Below are 19,366 nucleotides of genomic sequence, written 5' to 3'. Positions count from 1 at the left end.
TAGTATTTTACACTCCAAGACAAAACAAAAAAACGCAAAATCACGTATTTACCAGTGAGGAAAGTATTCTACAAGACTGAGTACGTTACACACAAAAATCAGAAAGTCACGTGACACCCAAAGGCCATACAAAGTTTTTGTAAAACGGCAGGTATCATAGTTACATTTTTACATTGTTTGTTGTTACGTAGATAGTGTAAAGCTATTGAAAGTTAATCGTCTTTGGAAATGGGTATATAACAGTTTTTTTTAAAGCAGTATACTTCTATAATAAGATCACGAAGATATGTTTATATTGAGGTATCCCTCATACTGAATGACATTGGAAATAAGAGTAACATTGATTATCTTAGGATACCAAGAACATCCAGAAAGAGACTTTCAAACAAGTCCTAACTTCGACAAACACAATTTAGTGTCTTGTTGTGAATGAATTTCACAAGCGCAAAAATCAGTGAAAAAACGAGTCCTCTTATCCCAGACAACAGTACACAACCAAAATATAGAAGGATCTCAGTCTTCAAAAGCAACACAAGTCACATGTACACAATATGCTTTCCCGTTCAATTGTCGCATGTCGAATGCAAGTGAAAAATGAAAGTTTTGCTATTTCTCTCATATCACCTGTGGATGTTTGTCGGACCGAACTGTTGAAACTGACGCGAGAGAATAAAATGATCGATACCATACACTAGATGGATTTTGGAAAGTTGCAGGAAGAAAGGATGGGCTCTAAAGGTGACAGCCTCATGATAAAGTTTTCTGGAATTGAGACCACTCTGCAGGATTATTGTCAAGATGCACGGCTGTCAGATAAAGCATTACTGGACTTAACTACGTGGATTGTGACAACGTGGTGAGGCCCCAGGTCATATTAGTATAACATACTACACTTCTATAATACAGGAAATACATCTAAGAGTGCAACTTCACATTTTTCATGTGAATTTCTTTCACGTTATATGTTCACTTTCATTTTTAAAGGTATGTGCACTAACCTTTCTTTTATCAGAATAACGTGTTGAGATCAAAATATCGTTTGTTCTTACAGTCGTGATAAAGTTTTCTGGAATTGAGACTACTCTGCAGGATTATTGTCAAGATGCACGGCTGTCAGATAAAGCATTACTGGACTTAACTACGTGGATTGTAACAACGTGGTGAGGCCCCAGATCATATTAATATAACATACTACACTTCTATAATACAGGAAATACATCTAAGAGTGCAACTTCACATTTTTCATGTGAATTTCTTTCACGTTATATGTTCACTTTCATTTTTAAAGGTATGTGCACTAACCTTTCTTTTATCAGAATAACGTGTTGAGATCAAAATATCGTTTGTTCTTACAGTCGGGATTCGCCATGACCACGTGATTAAGGCGCTCGAATCGTAATCTGAGGGTTGTGGGCTCGAATCCCTGTTGCACCAAACATGCTCGCTTTTGTTTGTTTGTTTTGGAATTTCGCACAAAGCAACTCGAGGGCTATCTGTGCTAGCCGTCCCTAATTTAGCAGTGTAAGACTAGAGGGAAGGCAGCTAGTCATCACCACCCACCGCCAACTCTTGGGCTACTCTTTTACCAACGAATAGTGGGATTGACCGTCACATTATAACGCCCCCACGGCTGGGAGGGCGAGCATGTTTTGGCGCGACGCGGGCGCGAACCCGCGACCTTCAGATTACGAAGCGCACGCCTTAACGCGCTAGGCCATGCCAGGCCCTAACATGCTCGCCGTGGGGACGTTATAATGTTCGGTCAATTCCACTATTCGTCGGTAAAAGAGTAGTTCAAGAGTTGGCGGTGGGTGGTGATGACTAGCTACCTTCCCTCTAGTCTTACACTGCTAAATTAGGGACGGCTAGCGCAAATAACCCACGAGTAGCTTTGCTTAATTACTATATTTCTTATAACCTTCTTACTTTACACTTATTACACAACTATATTTATCATCACCTTTTCACTTCAACACTTACTTCATAACTATATTTCTTATCAACTTCTTACTTCAACATTTAGTTGATCACTATATTTTTATAACCTCCTTACTTCACCCTTATTTCACCACTATATTTGTGTCACCTTCTTACTTTAAAATTATTTTACCACAATATTTTCATCACCTTATTACTTCAACTCTTACTTAACCACTATATTTCTTGTAACCTTCCTACTTTACACTTATTCATCACTACATATCTTATAACCTTCTTACTGTAACACTTACTTCATCACTATATTTTTTATAAACTTCTTATTTAAACGCTTACTTCACTAATATATTTCTTATCACCTTCTTAACTCAACACTTGGCTTCGCCACTGCGTTTCTTATCGTCTTCTTGGCTTCAACGTTTACGTCTGCGCAATATTTTATCACCATTCTTATTTCAACGCTTGTTTTCGCCGCTATAATCTTATCACCTATTTCCATCAACGCGTGTTTCGCCACTATATTTTCGTAATCATTCTTCTGGCTTCAATACTTACTTAATCACCATATTTATTATCACCTTCTTACATCAACACTTACTTCACCACTATAATTTTATCACCTTTTTACTTTAACTCTTACTTCACCGTTATGTTTTCAATCGGTTTCTTGGCTTCAACACTTGGCTTCGCCGCTATGTTTTTTTTCGACTTCTTACTTCAACACTTACTTCGCCGCTATGTTTTCTTTTCGACTTCTTACTTCAACACTTGGCTTCGCCACTATGTTTTTTTTTCGACTTTGCTTCAACACTTACTTCGCCGCTATGTTTTTTCTTTCAACTCTTACTTCAACACGCTTGCTTCACCACTATATTTTTTTTCAACTTCTTGCTTCAACACTTGCTTCACCACTATGTTTTCTTTTCGGCTTCTTACCTCAACGTTTTGCTTCATCACTATATTTCTTATCAAGTTCTTACTTCTACACTTAGTTCATCACTATATTTCTTATCAAGTTCTTACTTCTACACTTAGTTCATCACTATATTTCTTATCAAATTCTTACTTCAACACTTACTTCACCACTATATTTCTTTTCAACTTCTTACTTCAACTCTTACTTCACCATTATATTTCTTATCAATTTCTTACTTCAACACTTACTTCACCATTATATTTCTTATCAAGTTCTTACTTCTACACTTAGTTCATCACTATATTTCTTACCAAGTTCTTACTTCTACACTTAGTTCATCACTATATTTTTTGTCTTCTTATTTCAACACTTTTTACGAAACAATTTCTTCCTGACTGCACTACTTCAAGAAAGTTCTTCTTGTAGAGGTATTTACTTTTCCAGATTTAATAAGATTCTACATTTTGTGTCTCAGGAGTCTATATAACATTTAAGACACATTTCATTTCTCAATAATTCCTAGATACCTTCCTTTAAGCTTATTTTATCTCTCCAAATCTTTAAAATGTCTGCAAGGGGACGTACTTCATCACACTTGTTATTCCACTCACTATTCTTTATTTTATCACGTGTATTTGTCAAGTATTCTTAAATAAACAACAACAACAACATTGATATTAGTATATATATATATAGTAATAATAAATCAGTGTTTTTATTTATAAATCATTTATCAGTGGTATATATTGATATCTAATAGTTTATAGTGTATTGCCCTTAACAGCTAAATGGTAAGTTTGATGGCTTATGATCACTAAAACCGGGTTTCGATACCCTTGGTGGGCACTACCCGGGTAATTCATTACGTAGCTTTGTGCTTAGCAAAAAAGTTCAGTCTCAAATTTCCTGGCACAACGTTTCGGCTGTAATGGGTCGTGAGCCTCGAATCCACTGTCCGGTACGCTTAAATAGTGGACGATGCTTGATCCATTCCAAAACAAGCTTGACTGAGATTAGCGTATAAATATATCGTATTTATTCTAGTGTTGTTATTCTTCATTCTCTGGAGGTCATAAAAGGAAAAGATAGAACTATTCTTTACGTGTTCGCTATTCGTTTCGGTAGCAGCAGTTACCACGAACTTGTCTTGTACCACACCATTAAAAACTGCAATCAAAGAAACTTCCATCTTCGCAACTTGCTTATAAGGACTGAAAAAATTAGAACATCCAAGAATTTTTAGGCTTTCCATAGCTCTAACCAGTAAGGTCTGAAAGTAATCTATTCTGTCTGGTTGTACTAGAGATAAGGCGATTTTTAATTAGCCCACGTGATGTAGCGAACCATGGTGAAGCTTGTAACTGTTGTGTTCTCTGAGACAGTAATGAACTTAACCATCTGTACCACGGATACTACTTCCATTTTTCTCTTCGGTTCTTTGTTGTCCAGAGGTTACACGGTCAACATGAGTGGGTGTGTATTGTATTTAACGACCATTAAGGCCGAGATGGAATAATATTACCAAGTGTCAAGGATACCATAATGTTTATGCAAATTAGCAAGGTGTTTAAAATTCTAAGGCATCCTCTTGTGTAGACGCGTAGGTTTGGGTTGCAATCCTAGAACAAGTGTGAGTTTGTGGTTGAAAGTGGTAAACGAAACAACTCCACGACTTTAATAAATAAATAAATACACAAACAGTATTCATGGTATGTATATATTATTATCAACGTATATAAGGCTGACCTCTTATCAGAATGTGAGTAGGATTGTAAGTAACAAAAGATCTTCGTTGTACTTGAATGATAATATATCCAAAGTTCTATAGAATGACAACAGTGTAATGATACTGACAGTTTCATTGTAACTTTGATGTTGATATATATATATTTTTAGCTTAGAGAAATTATGGCCGCTATATTCAAACATCTTGTTTTGTGTGTTTCTCAACATATTTTCTCTGGTATATGGAGTTAAAATAATAATAATAAGACCGCTGATAACTGGAATGGAGAGACTTGGAATTTTTCAAGCATTAAAAAATTCAATCATAAATAAAGACATTGAAGTATGAAACCTTGAATCACTTATATCTGGAGTGAGAAAAGTTCAAGCAATTCTTGAACCACTTATATCTGGAGTAAAAACGTTCGAGCAACTCTTGAACCACTAGTATCTGGAGAAAGGAAAGTTCGAGCAACTCTTGAATCACTTACACCTGGAGTAAAAAACGTTCGAGCATCTCTGGAGTAAGAAAATATGAAAGGCATGTTATTTCTGACAAGATAAAAATAAGGCACACTGTTTCTTTACAAAAGTTCCTTCAAAGGAAGGATGGAGTGGCCATCTACTTGACGATTTCTTGGTCAGGTTTCGAAACGTTTCACAAAAGGGAGAAGTTGAGAATTATAAGCAATCACGAACCTTCACTCAATTCAGAGAATTGTAAAGATAGCAGCTGTGGTATTACCTTCAGGTCAGAAAGCCACCCAAAGTGCTTTGCAAAATACATGATGCCCAATTTTAGTTACGAAAATTGTGATGTCAAACCTACTTAAATTTGTAATTCTTTTTCAACGCATAAGACCTACACTGAGTTCTGACAGAGCGATACAAAGTGTAAAAATATGACTAGAACTGGTTTAAAAATAAAACGTTTACTGTGTGTTTCCTGTATACTGAGACTCAGTTTCGGAGACAAATATGCTTGGAATGAAATTGAAAAATGTATAAACACATTTGTATTTCATCAGATACAGCAACAACTGAAAAACATAGAGTTTTCTCAAAATGATACATTAAATGAACAATGTAGTAGCGAAAATTTCAATTTGGTTAACAACTAAATATTAACTGAACAATTTAATAGCGAAAACGTTAATTTGATTAACAAATAAATATTAACTGAACAATGTAGTAGCGAAAACTTTAATTTGGTTAACAAATAAAAATTAACTGAAGAATGGAAGAGCGAAAACTTTAATTTGGTTAACAAATAAATATTCACTAAACAATGTAGTAGCAAAAACTTTAATTTTGTTAACAAATAAATATTAACTGAACAATATAGTAGCGAAAACTTTAATTTGATTAACAAAAAAATATTCACTAAACAATGTAGTAGCAAAATCTTTAATTTGGTTAATAAATAAATATTAACTGAACAATATAGTAGCGAAAACTTTAATTTGATTGACAACTAAATATTAACTGAACAATTTAATAGCGAAAACGTTAATTTGATTAACAAATAAATATTAACTGAACAATGTAATAGCGAAAACTTTAATTTGGTTAATAAATAAATATTAACTGAACAATGTAATAGCGAAAACTTTAATTTGGTTAATAAATAAATATTAATTGAACAACGTAGCAGCGAAAACGTTAAAATTGTTAACAAAGAAATAGTAACTGAAAAATGCAAGAGTGGAAACTTTAACAGTGTTAACATATAAACTTATCTTCATTAAAATTCACTTTACACAATAAACAAACCATTAAATCCAACATATCTTTATGACCAATGGTGTACTAATTAATATACATGTGCTAAAATATCAAAGACAAAAGTCATGTTGGGAGAACCATTGTTGAGAATATTTAATTAATTCCATACAAACCTGTTATTGACTAAAGAGTGTGTCACAGTAGCCTTAAAACTAACACCGATAAAATAAAATAGGTGCGTTAAAGCTAACTTATAGCGTTGTAAACATAGCACTGCTCATTTTGCAAAATAATTCATCTATTCTTGAGTACAGAGTTACACCATGGAGTATTGTTTGTGTTGGAATTTCGCACAAAGCTACTCGAGGGCTATCTGTGCTAGCCGTCCCTAATTTAGCAGTGTAAGACTAGAGGGAAGGAAGATAGTCATCACCACCCACCGCCAACTCTTGGGCTACTCTTTTACCAACGAATAGTGGGATTGACCGTCACATTATACACCCCCACGGCTGGGAGGGCGAGCATGTCTAGCGCGACGCGAGCGCGAACCCGCGACTCTCGGATTACGAGTCGCACGCCTTACGCGCTTGGCCATGCCAGGCCCACTATGGAGTATCTGTTGTATGCTTATCGCAGGTATAGGAACTACAGTTTAGAGCCATGAAAAACTGTAGACCTGTCTTTAACCACCATACCAAATGAAGTATCTGTTTGTTTTGAATTTCGCGCAAGAATGGAAGATAGACAGCTGGTCGTCACTATCCGCCGCTAACTCTTGAGCTACTCTTCTACCAGTAAATAGTGGGATTAACCGTCACTTTATAAAGCCTTCATGACTGAAAGGGTGAGCACAGTTTGGTGTGAAGGGATTCCAACCTGCAACTCTTAGCTTACTAGTCGAGCGCTCTAACCTCCCGGCCATGTCGGGTTCCTCAAAAGAAGTATTCTGACTTTTATGTGCAAGGCGAAAACATAAAAAAGACCATTTATGGAGTCATAAAAAAAGGCTAGAACCTATAAATAGATACAATACTGAGTTCCTATGCCAGGTAAGCTTTCCACAGAAGGTCTTTGTTATATGGCGATGCATGCGATTCAGAGGACCCTCAATAATCGAATGAGTGCTCCTTTTTAGAAAAATAACACGATAAATTTAGTTTCTGGAGATTAACGGCGAACTGATACAAAGTGCATAAAAGGAAATTTGTTTGGCTACATATATGCAACATCTTACATATATTGTTATCTTTGAAATTAAAACCATCTTCCTCTGCACTTAACTTTGAACAACTGAACAGAGCGAAGGAAACCAGCCAACAGCAGTAGTCTACAACCTACCATCTTAGGTACTGACTGTCACTCTAATAACGCACTTTAAGTTTAACGCACTGAGAATCGTTGTAGTACCGTATGAAACCAAAATCGTCAGCTCCAAAATCCGAAACTCTGCTACAATCTGCAATCCCTGATAAAGTTAAAACAAAACTTAAAACCCAAGATAACCTCTGTGTACAAAAGTACATTGATTTCAAATACTTTCACTGATATTTTATAAAGTGAAATGTTCTCTTCGTATAACTGTATACTGAACAGCGGAAGTTCTCTCTATGACTATACCCTGTGTACTGATCAATGCAGACTTTCGCTGTACATTGAAAAATACCAATATACTCTGACAGAACATTACAGAAAGCTAATTTCTCTCTCATTATACAGTTAATAATGCAATTTTTTTCTGACAATTCAGCTAGCAATGCAACTTTTCTCTGACAGTTCAGCTAACAATGAAAAATTTCTCTGACAATTCAGCTAATAATGCAAATTTTCTCTGACAATTCAGCTAACAATGCAAATTTTCTCTCACAATTCAGCTAGCAATGCAAATTTTCTCACGATTCAGCTAACAATGCAAATTTTCTCACGATTCAGCTAACAATGCAAATTTTCTCTGATAATTCAGCTAACAATGCAAATTTTCTCTCACAATTCAGCTAACAATGCAAATTTTCTCTGACAATTCAGCTAACAATGCAAATTTTCTCTGACAATTCAGCTAACAATGCAAATTTTCTCTGACAATTCAGCTAACAATGCAAATTTTCTCTGACAATTCAACTAGCAATGCAAATTTTCTCTGACAATTCAGCTAACAATGCAAATTTTCTCTGACAATTCAGCTAACAATGCAAATTTTCTCTGACAATTAAACTAGCAATGCAAATTTTCTTTGACAATTCAGCTAACAATGCAAATTTTCTCTCACAATTCAACTAACAATGCAAATTTTCTCTGATAGTGTCTTGGATACTCTTGATTTTTCTCTTGATTACATTGAACAAAGTCGATGAGTGTAAACTGAACAAACCACGTTTTCTCTGACTGTTACATTGAAAACTTCAAGTTCTTTATTTGACTGTACATTGTACAATGCAATAAACATTGTTATTTTCTTTACATTCCATTAATTTATATTTTTACAACATTATTTCTAAATCAAATTAATAAGTGTGTATTAAGATATTTTTGTTTTTAATTTCAGAAATTTAATTTCAAACATGTATATTTATTTCTTAATTATTTTTAACATTCTGACTTTACATTCCTTAATCAAAATCTTGCCTGTATTTTCTCATTAGATACTGTTTTTTGATGTTTTTCGTAAAGTGTAATTAAAAGGTTGGGATGTCATTATTCGTGCCATTATGTTTCTCATGTTACGTCAAACAGTTTCTAATGTTACCTAACACACTAAACAGTGTTTCTTATGTTACGTTAAACAGTTTCTAATGTTACCTAACACACCAAACAGTGTTTATTTTGTTACGTTAAACAGTTTCTAATGTTACCTAACACACTAAACAGTGTTTCTTATGTTACGTTAAACAATTTCTAATGTTAAACAGTGTTTCTTATGTTACGTTAAACAGTTTCTAATGTAACCTAGCACACCAAACAGTGTTTCTTATGTTACATTAAACAGAGTTTCTAATGTAACCTAACACACTAAACAGTGTTTCCTGTGTTACGTTAAACAGTTCCCAATGTTACCTACCACACTAAACAGTGCTTCTAATATTACCTTAAACAATGTTTCTATTGTTACCTTAAACAGTGTTTCACATTAAGCAGTGTTTCTGTTCTTACCTTAAGCAATGTTTCTATTGTTACCTTAAGCACCTTAAACTTAAACAATGTTTCTATTGTTACCTTAAGCAGTGTTTCTGTTCTTACCTTAAGCAATGTTTCTATTGTTATCTTAACCAATGTTTCTATTGTTACCTTAAGCAGTGTTTCTGCTCTTACCTTAAACAATGTTTCCATTGTTACCTTAAGCAGTGTTTCTATTCTTACCTAAAACAATGTTTATTTTGTTACCTTAAGCAGTGTTTCTGTTCTTACCTAAAACAATGTTTATTTTGTTACCTTACGCAGTATTTCTGTTCTTACCTTAAACATTGTTTCCATTGTTACCTTAAGCAGTGTTTCTGTTCTTACCTAAAACAATATTTATTTTGTTACCTTACGCAGTGTTTCTGTTCTTACCTTAAACACTGTTTCTATTGTTACCTTAAGCAGTGTTTCTGTTCTTACCTTAATCATTGTTTCTATTGTTACCTTAAGCAGTGTTTCTGTTCTTACCTTAAGCAGTGTTTCTGTTCTTACCTTAAACAATGTTTATATTTTACCAAATTAATAAAATTAAGATCGTTCTTTATTTATTGACCAAAATAAACAAACGTTGTACATAAGGTAAGAAAACAGTCCTACCTTATTGGTAGGAAGAACAACAGATATATGTGTAACAGGCTGGAACACTGGCAACATCCAATAAGTAGTGTTCCATTTTGTACTGTTAGAATGTGAGCCACAGACGGTTGTAACTTGTATACGACGCATCTGACCAAGTTCATGGTCGTGCAGAAGATGGGCGCCTTTGGTAACACGTCAGTTTGTCTGCATGTCTTGGAAGACCACGTAGCAAGCTTTTATAAACATTATGGTATGAAGTGTGGGCCCGTAGATCTAAAAAAAATTAAATCTGAGACAAGGTAGCACGATTTTGTGTCATATTAGTAATTTTTGATAGCATATTTCAACATACACATGAGAACAACAGTAGGTATACATATATGTATCTTTTTTCCATCTGACGTAAATATATATATATATATATATATATTATATCAGTTTGTTATAATGAAAAAAACACAAGCCGAAACAAAATAAATTAAAAAATAAAATACACTGCATTAATTTAAAGAATCCCAGTCACCTCCAAGGGTACATTTTATATCCCACATTGTAGTCTGTATCCTGGGATATTTTCGATTAATGTAGCGTTTTTTAATTTATTTTGTTTCGGCTTGTTTTTTCGTTATAACAAACTAATATAATTAGTCAGAGGTTTGGATTTACTGTTTTTAACGCAGTTCTTTCTTTTGTTTTAGCTTTAATTTAATTTACTTAAGCCTATCAGTATTAATTTTTTTCTAAAAAAAGCACATACATATGTAGATATATATATAATATGTTAATTTAACTCAAAAACAAGCCAAAACAAAAACAAAAAATTAAACAATTTTTTTTAAGTTAAAAGAACAAATTTTATTTTGTTTAATTTGTTTTTGTTTCGGCTTGTTTATGAGTTAAAAAATAAATTATATAATTAGTCACAGAATCGGAGTTGTTTTTAAAGCAGTTCTTCCTTATGATTTTAATATCTTATTATTTAACTTCATTAAAATATATACCTATATATACTATTATTCAGCTGGCGTAAACAACTATATGTACCATCACCCAACTCATGTAAATAATTATATATATATATTATTATCCCACTCATTTAAATAATTATATATATATATGTATACCATTATCCAGATCGGTTATGAAATTAGTTTGAGTAAAGTAAGCAAAAGATTAATTCTACTAGAAACCTTACAATACTGTGTACCATTGTTGTCCAAATTATGCCGTGTCTCGTTTCAAAAAATCCACGTATTTCTCTGTGATTGCATCCTGTAAGTGATAAGTGTCAGACATTACAGCGAAGACAAGTTAATGATTCACATAATAAGTACATGGCTCAAAATCCTTTGAGTTATGTATGAAGAGCAAGTCTCAAAAAATATTATATCGAAAACATTTTGATCCAAGGGGAATTTAATAAAAAGGAACTCTTAAGAAAATCATACAGATGGAAAGGCAGAGAATGACAGTTGAAGATTTCAATAAGAGACTGATTTAAAACATTCCAGAAATAAATGTAGAAATGAGTTTATGCTTGAAGTTAGAAGCAGTATATTAAATTATCGTAGCTGGTATATAGAGGAAAAATGCAGCCACGAAGTCTAATATTTCACGTATAAAGACGGTACGGTTCGGAAATAAGTTGTCTATATAAAAAACTTGCAGTCATAAGGTCTGATATTTCACGTTTGAAGATGGTAAAGTTTGAAGAAAGTTGTCTATATGAAAAAGTTGCGGCCATAATGCCTAAATATTTCAGTTTGTACAAAATATCATAAGAACAGGAAGAGCGAATAAAACAGAATGCTAACTAACGTTTGAGTCTGTTGAAAAGTCTAAGAAAATATTTTTATGCGGAGACACGATCAAGAGAAATGTCAATATGAATTAAAAAAGGAAAATATTGAAGCCTTGTGGCAAGTCTTTAAGTTGATGGCCTTCTTCTGTTGCAAAGGGGGTAACAGTTGATGATGGGATGTTATGCAGAAGGATTAGGGTTACAACATAATGATTTCCCACACAAGTACCGAGTAAACGTAGTTTATAGTGTCCTGTCTTTCAGTTTCAAATCGTGCTTCCATGTTCAATAAGTGGAAGAGATTTTGTAATGTTAGGTTTTTGAAATGGTCAATACAAAGAATAGAAGCTGTTCTCGGTGGAATCGGTTGGAAAGTGTTTAGTGCACAAGATAACCAACTGAACTTCTAAACGTTTTGGAAATTATACAACAAAAACTAAGAATGGAAGGAAATTTGTATTAATAACCTAAAAGATACTGGTGTAATTTATGGCTTATTTATGTGATTCATGTTTGTATACTTAAAACTATTGGACAAACTACTAAGTATTAATTACTCCAGACCATTATCTTCCAAACAGAATGTCGTGTAGAAAAATATTTTCGTAGCGAGTGTACAGATAACATTTGAACCAAACCAGAAATATTTATTTGAAACTCTTCATGTCAGGCTTAATGTTTTCACTATTTTCTCTTTGTCTTTGTTGTTTACACTTACTATTTACTTACTAAATAAAATAATTAATATGGATAGGGTGAACCGAGGCCATCTTCGAGTTAATTTATAGTGAACAGAGCTAAGTAAGCGCTTACCACAACTTCCTTATGATCCAACAACTTCCAGTTATTGATCCGTACTCGACGTTTTCTATAAATAAATGATATAAAAGGTTTCTTGTTTGTAAGCCAGTGTAGTTATCTTCTCAGTTTACTGACATCAGAGTGGTGGAACTTCGGCTTATCGCCACGAAGACCCATGGGTCAGATGAATATCACCAAGTGCTGTCCAGCGTCCTGTAAAGAATAAAGTATAGATCTAATGACGTATGGTTCTGTTTCACATATTATGTGTAAATAAATCATTCACGCTCACAGAGACTCTCAAAATAGTATCAATTGTAAACACCATGCCATGACATATAACTACAACATTTTTGGAGGTTGTTGAGAAGCTGTAAGTATAGCAGTGTCATTTGTAAAACTAAGACAGCAATACAAAAATACCAAACTGTGATATATAAATGTGACATTTTTGGAGGTTGTTGAGAAGCTGTAAGTATAGCAGTGCCAGTTGTAAAACTAAGACAACAAAATAAAAATATCAAACTGTGATATATAAATGTGACATTTTTGGAGGTTGTTGAGAGGCTGTAAGTATAGCAGTGCCGGTTGTAAAACTAAGACAACAATACAAAAATACCAAACTGTGATATATAAATGTGACATTTTTGGAGGTTGTTGAGAGGCTGTAAGTATAGCAGTGCCAGTTGTAAAACTAAGACAACAAAATAAAAATATCAAACTGTGATATATAAATGTGACATTTTTGGAGGTTGTTGAGAGGCTGTAAGTATAGCAGTGCCAGTTGTAAAACTAAGACAACAAAACAAAAATATCAAACTGTGATATATAAATGTGACATTTTTGGAGGTTGTTGAGAGGCTGTAAGTATAGCAGTGCCAGTTGTAAAACGAAGACAGCAATACAAAAATACCAAATTGTGATATATAAATACGACATTTTTGGAGGTTGTTGAGAGGCTGTAAGTATAGCAGTGCCAGTTGTAAAACTAAGACAACAAAATAAAAATATCAAACTGTGATATATAAATGTGACATTTTTGGAGGTTGTTGAGAGGCTGTAAGTATAGCAGTGCCAGTTGTAAAACTAAGACGACAAAATAAAAATATCAAACTGTGATATATAAATGTGACATTTTTGGAGGTTGTTGAGAGGCTGTAAGTATAGCAGTGCCAGTTGTAAAACTAAGACAACAAAATAAAAATACCAAATTGTGATATATAAATGTGACATTTTTGGAGGTTGTTGAGAGGCTGTAAGTATAGGAGTGCCAGTTGTAAAACTAAGACAACAAAATAAAAATATCAAACTGTGATATATAAATGTGACATTTTTGGAGGTTGTAAAACTAAGACAACAATATAAAAATATCAATCTGTGATATATAAATATGACATTTTTGGAGGTTGTAAAACTAAGACAACAATATAAAAATATCAAACTGTGATATATAAATATGACATTTTTGGAGGTTGTAAAACTAAGACAACAATATAAAAATATCAAATTGTGATATATAAATAGAGTAACTGTTATCTTTCCTATGAAACTGACTTATATAACTATACTGAAAGAACATTGTCACAATATCCTTTGTTTATGGCTTTCTTATTGTTTCTCCAAAGAAACAAACGTATAACACATTGATAAATAATAACAGATAAGACACAACTTTACGTAATTTTACAGTTAAAACATTTAATCTTGACAAATCAATAGTTATTTTTAGATTTTTTGAGATCAATGTCTTTCCCGAATATAGAATCCATTTACAGTTTTAACTGAAATAACATGGCATAAACGGTGGAAGGTGATAAGTGTACGGGACATATCAGGGTAACAAATGTTACGCAATATGAGAACAATATTTTCAACACTTGTCTCTTAACTGGCCCGTTATATATTTTTCTTCAAGAAAACTGTATTAATTGTATTCCAACGGTCTTCAGAAGATGGTTTTGTTGGGGTTGGGGTATTGACAAAGTGAAAGAAACATATTTTTACAAATTTATGAGTAGCTTACTATAGTAAAATAATATAATAGTGATATAATTATAGATTATGACGATACAACAGCAACGTAATTATATAATTATATATTACTACAATACAACAACATAATAATGATGTAGTTATAGACTATAACAATATTAAAAACATAATAATGATATATTTATAGAATACGACAACATAACAACATAATGATATAGTTGTATATTAAAACAATACGACAATATAATAATATAATTACAGATTACAACAATAAAACAACATAATAATGACGTAGTTATGGACTAAGACGATAAAACAATATGATAATGATACAGTTATATACTGCAACAATATAACAAAATAATAATGATGTAGTTATAGATTAGGACGATACAAAATAATAATGATATAGTTATAGATTACAATATAACAGCATAATAATGATGTAGTTGTAGATTACAACAACATAACAACCTAATAATGTAATTATATATTACGATGAAATAACATAATAATAATTAATATCAAGAAGATCACGATTAGCCCAAAAACAATTTAACAAATTATTATCTCATTACACATTTTGCATGTCTGTGTGCAGGACATAGCAACGATTAGTAAACAATATCCTAGATAGAAAACGTTTGCAGTAGTTCCAATCCAAAAAAAAAAGTTGTTATGCTGCCGAGAAACACACTGATCACCCTTTGTGACGTGCCCCTCATGAACAAGTGATTAAGGCACACGACTCGTAATCAGAGGGTTGCAGGCTCGAATCTCGAAAATATGTTCGCCTTTTCAGTCGTGGAGGCGTTACCAAGTGACGGTAAATTCCACCATTCGTTGATAAAAGAGTAGCCCAAGCGTTAGCGGTGGGTGGTGATGACAAACTGCCTTCCCTCTAGTCTTACACCATTAATTAGGGTCAGTTAACGCAGATAGCCCTCGTGTAGCTTTGCGCGAGATGCAAAACAAACCAAACCAAAAACCCTTTGTGACACACCGTGATATAATTCTACTTCAAAGAAGAATTATTGTTTGAGATATTTTCCCTTTAGATATGGGGATTTCTTTAAAACCAAAGTGTATGTCAAAAACTTCTTTAAGTGCTAACCCTATTTTTAACGTTAATGCATCTGAAACATTTCTAGTCGGCCCGGCATGGCCAAACGTGTTAAGGCGTGCGACTCTTAATCTGAGGGTCGCGGGTTTGCATCCCCGTCGCGCAAAACATGCTCGCCCTTTCAGCCGTGAAGGCGTTATAATATCACAGTCAATCCCACTATTCGTTGGCAAAAGAGTAGCCCAAGAGTTGGCGGCGGGTAGTGATGACTAAGCTTTCTTACATTACAGTTAATGAAAAGAAATGTTTTGACAAAAAGCAAGATTTTTCACGAACTAAAGACTTGTAATATATAATTTATTAAAACCCCTAATGATTAAGATATGATAATTAAGGGGAAGCACCCTGGATTTTAACAAACTAAGCACTGTTAATTTTCTGGTAATTACTAGGATCAAACAACCGTATTCGAACACTTTTATACTTAGTACGTGTTTTAGACAATGATAAATAGCCCCTAATAATATTCCAAGAAAACTCGGTGCGTGACCGGGCGTGACCCAGTACTTACCGTATCCGCAAGACCTCTTAATGGAAATCGAGCCATAATATTGCTCTCAAACTCTATATAGATAGCTAATGTTTTTTAGAGTTCTGCTTTTATGAACGACGCGAAACTTCGTCTAGCATTGTTATTGTAGGAACAGCAAGTTCGAGGTTCAAACCTTGATATATCGCTGAACTGACGTCACTCTTAAATTGTGAGAGTGTTATATTCGTGATGATCAGTTAGAATATATACTTAGTGCTCTGATTGGTTGACGTTCATTGGGGTAAGTACTTCCGACTTATGGATGGCGACGCGTGAACTTTATATGTTTTTATTTTTACCTAATCGTTAGGCTCGTGCGTCGCAGAGGGCATTGTTGACATTGGAAAGACGCATAGAGAGTTGCTGTTTTGTTAAGTTCCAAATTAGGGCATTTTATTTGTAGTTTTAGGTAAGACAAAGCAATTAATAGTAAATAAAATCGACAGTCTTACCAAACTACACTGTGTCTAGAACCATCGCGATTTACATCTTTTCTTAATTCCAGGGCCAGATGGTTAGGGCGTTTGACTCGTAAACTAAGGGTTGCGGGTTCAAATCTCCGTCACTTCAAACATGCTCACCCTTTCAATCGTTTGTTGGGGGGTTATAATGTGACGGTCAATCCCACTACTCTCTGCTATAAGAGTAGTCCAATAGCCAGCGATGGGTGGTGATGACTAGTTGTCTTCCTCCTAGCCTTACAGTGCTAATTTAGGGACTACTAGCGCGGATAGCTCTCGTATAGTTTGCGCGAAATTCAGATACGTCACTGATTATGTCAAAGAAAGAGACGGTGTAGTTAATCATGGTGTGTGGCAGAGAAGGTGTGGTTAATCATGGTGTGTGGCAGAGAAGGTGACATAATCATGGTGTCTAGCAGAGAAGGTGTGGTTAATCATGGTGTGTGGCAGAGAAGGTGTGGTTAATCAAGGTTGGTTACGGGGGAAGGTTGCTCCTCAATTTAATATGCGCCATCAGAGATAGAGATAAAAACACAACTGACAATGCTGTTGGAAGTTGCTTGCTAACTATAAGGTAGTTAAGAGTGTGAATAATAGAAACATAGCGCTCAAATAGAATGGAAATACATGTTTTGAGCTACAATTTGTTTGTTTTTGAATTTCGCACAAAGCTACTCGAGGGCTGTCTGTGCTAGCCGTCCCTAATTTAGCAGCGTAAGACTAGAGGGAAGGCAGCTAGTTATCACCACTCACCGCTAACTCTTGGGCTACTCTTTTGCCAACGAATAGTGGGATTAACCGTAACATTATAACGCCCCCACGGCTAAAAGGGCGAGTATGTTTGTCGCGACGGGGATGCGAACCCGCGACCCTCAGATTACGAGTCGTACGCCTTAACACGCTTGGCCATGCCGGGCCACTTGAACTACAAGGACATCATGTGGAACATATTCTGTGAAATTATTTGAAATGCCTAATGTTCCACACTTTTCAGACAACATGTACATTAAAACTACATAGCTACATTGGTACATGTGTTAAAAGATATATGTTGTTAATAGTGAGAATATGACAATAGCAGAGTAGATAGGTAAACAAACTTCTGCACTTGACAGGTCCATAACAATCCGGTACTGGTATGTATCTTCAAGATACATGACACATGTAGAATAAAATCACTTATATAACACCAACTCTAACACTGTTAAACAAAATAATGTTACTTCACTTGTATAACGCCAAATATAACACTCTTGGACAAAACAATGTGTTACTTCGCTTTTAAAACACCAACTATAACACTGTTCGACAAAATAATGTTTTACTTCGCTTATAAATCACCAACTATAACACTGTTCGACAAAATAATGTATTACTTCGCTTATAAAACACCAACTATAACACTGTTCGACAAAATAATGTATTACTTCGCTTATAAAACACCAACTATAACACTGTTCGACAAAATAATGTATTACTTCGCTTATAAAACACCAACTATAACACTGTTCGACAAAATAATATTTTACTTCGCTTATAAAACACCAACTATAACACTGTTCGACAAAATAATGTATTACTTCGCTTATAAAACACCAACTATAACACTGTTCGACAAAATAATGTTTTACTTCGCTTATAAAACACCAACTATAACACTGTTCGACAAAATAATGTATTACTTCGCTTATAAAACACCAACTATAACACTGTTCGATAAAATAATATTTTACTTCGCTTATAAAACACCAACTATAACACTGTTCGACAAAATAATGTATTACTTCGCTTATAAAACACCAACTATAACACTGTTCGACAAAATAATGTATTACTTCGCTTATAAAACACCAACTATAACACTGTTCGACAAAATAATGTTTTACTTCGCTTATAAAACACCAACTATAACACTGTTCGACAAAATAATGTATTACTTCGCTTATAAAACACCAACTATAACACTGTTCGATAAAATAATATTTTACTTCGCTTATAAAACACCAACTATAACACTGTTCGACAAAATAATGTATTACTTCGCTTATAAAACACCAACTATAACACTGTTCGACAAAATAATGTATTACTTCGCTTATAAAACACCAACTATAACACTGTTCGATAAAATAATATTTTACTTCGCTTATAAAACACCAACTATAACACTGTTCGACAAAATAATGTATTACTTCGCTTATAAAACACCAACTATAACACTGTTCGACAAAATAATGTATTACTTCGCTTATAAAACACCAACTATAACACTGTTCGACAAAATAATGTATTACTTCGCTTATAAAACACCAACTATAACACTGTTCGACAAAATAATGTTTTACTTCGCTTATAAAACACCAACTATAACACTGTTCGACAAAATAATGTATTACTTCGCTTATAAAACACCAACTATAACACTGTTCGACAAAATAATGTTTTACTTCGCTTATAAAACACCAACTATAACACTGTTCGACAAAATAATGTATTACTTCGCTTATAAAACACCAACTATAACACTGTTCGATAAAATAATGTTTTACTTCGCTTATAAAACACCAACTATAACACTGTTCGACAAAATAATGTATTACTT

General features: G+C 33.7%; 1 long non-coding RNA gene across 5 annotated transcripts in view; it reads right to left on the bottom strand.

Moving 5' to 3' along the window:
• Positions 1–19,366, bottom strand: part of LOC143240863 (uncharacterized) — a 130,229-nt gene that overhangs the window by 18,414 nt on the left and 92,449 nt on the right. For 3 of the 5 annotated variants that reach the window (XR_013022006.1, XR_013022002.1, XR_013022003.1), the window contains exons 2-4: positions 12,669–12,869; positions 9,512–10,327; positions 8,690–9,407 (exon numbers count right to left, since the gene is read on the bottom strand). This is a non-coding gene — a long non-coding RNA (uncharacterized LOC143240863). Of the gene's footprint in view, positions 1–8,689; positions 9,408–9,511; positions 10,328–12,668; positions 12,870–19,366 lie in introns of those variants that run through there. The other 2 variants (XR_013022004.1, XR_013022005.1) reach the window with 2 other exon arrangements.

This window comes from Tachypleus tridentatus, chromosome 13 (assembly GCF_004210375.1).
Source record: "Tachypleus tridentatus isolate NWPU-2018 chromosome 13, ASM421037v1, whole genome shotgun sequence".
NCBI lineage: Eukaryota > Metazoa > Arthropoda > Merostomata > Xiphosura > Limulidae > Tachypleus > Tachypleus tridentatus.
This window is presented reverse-complemented; position numbering and strand designations above follow the sequence as displayed.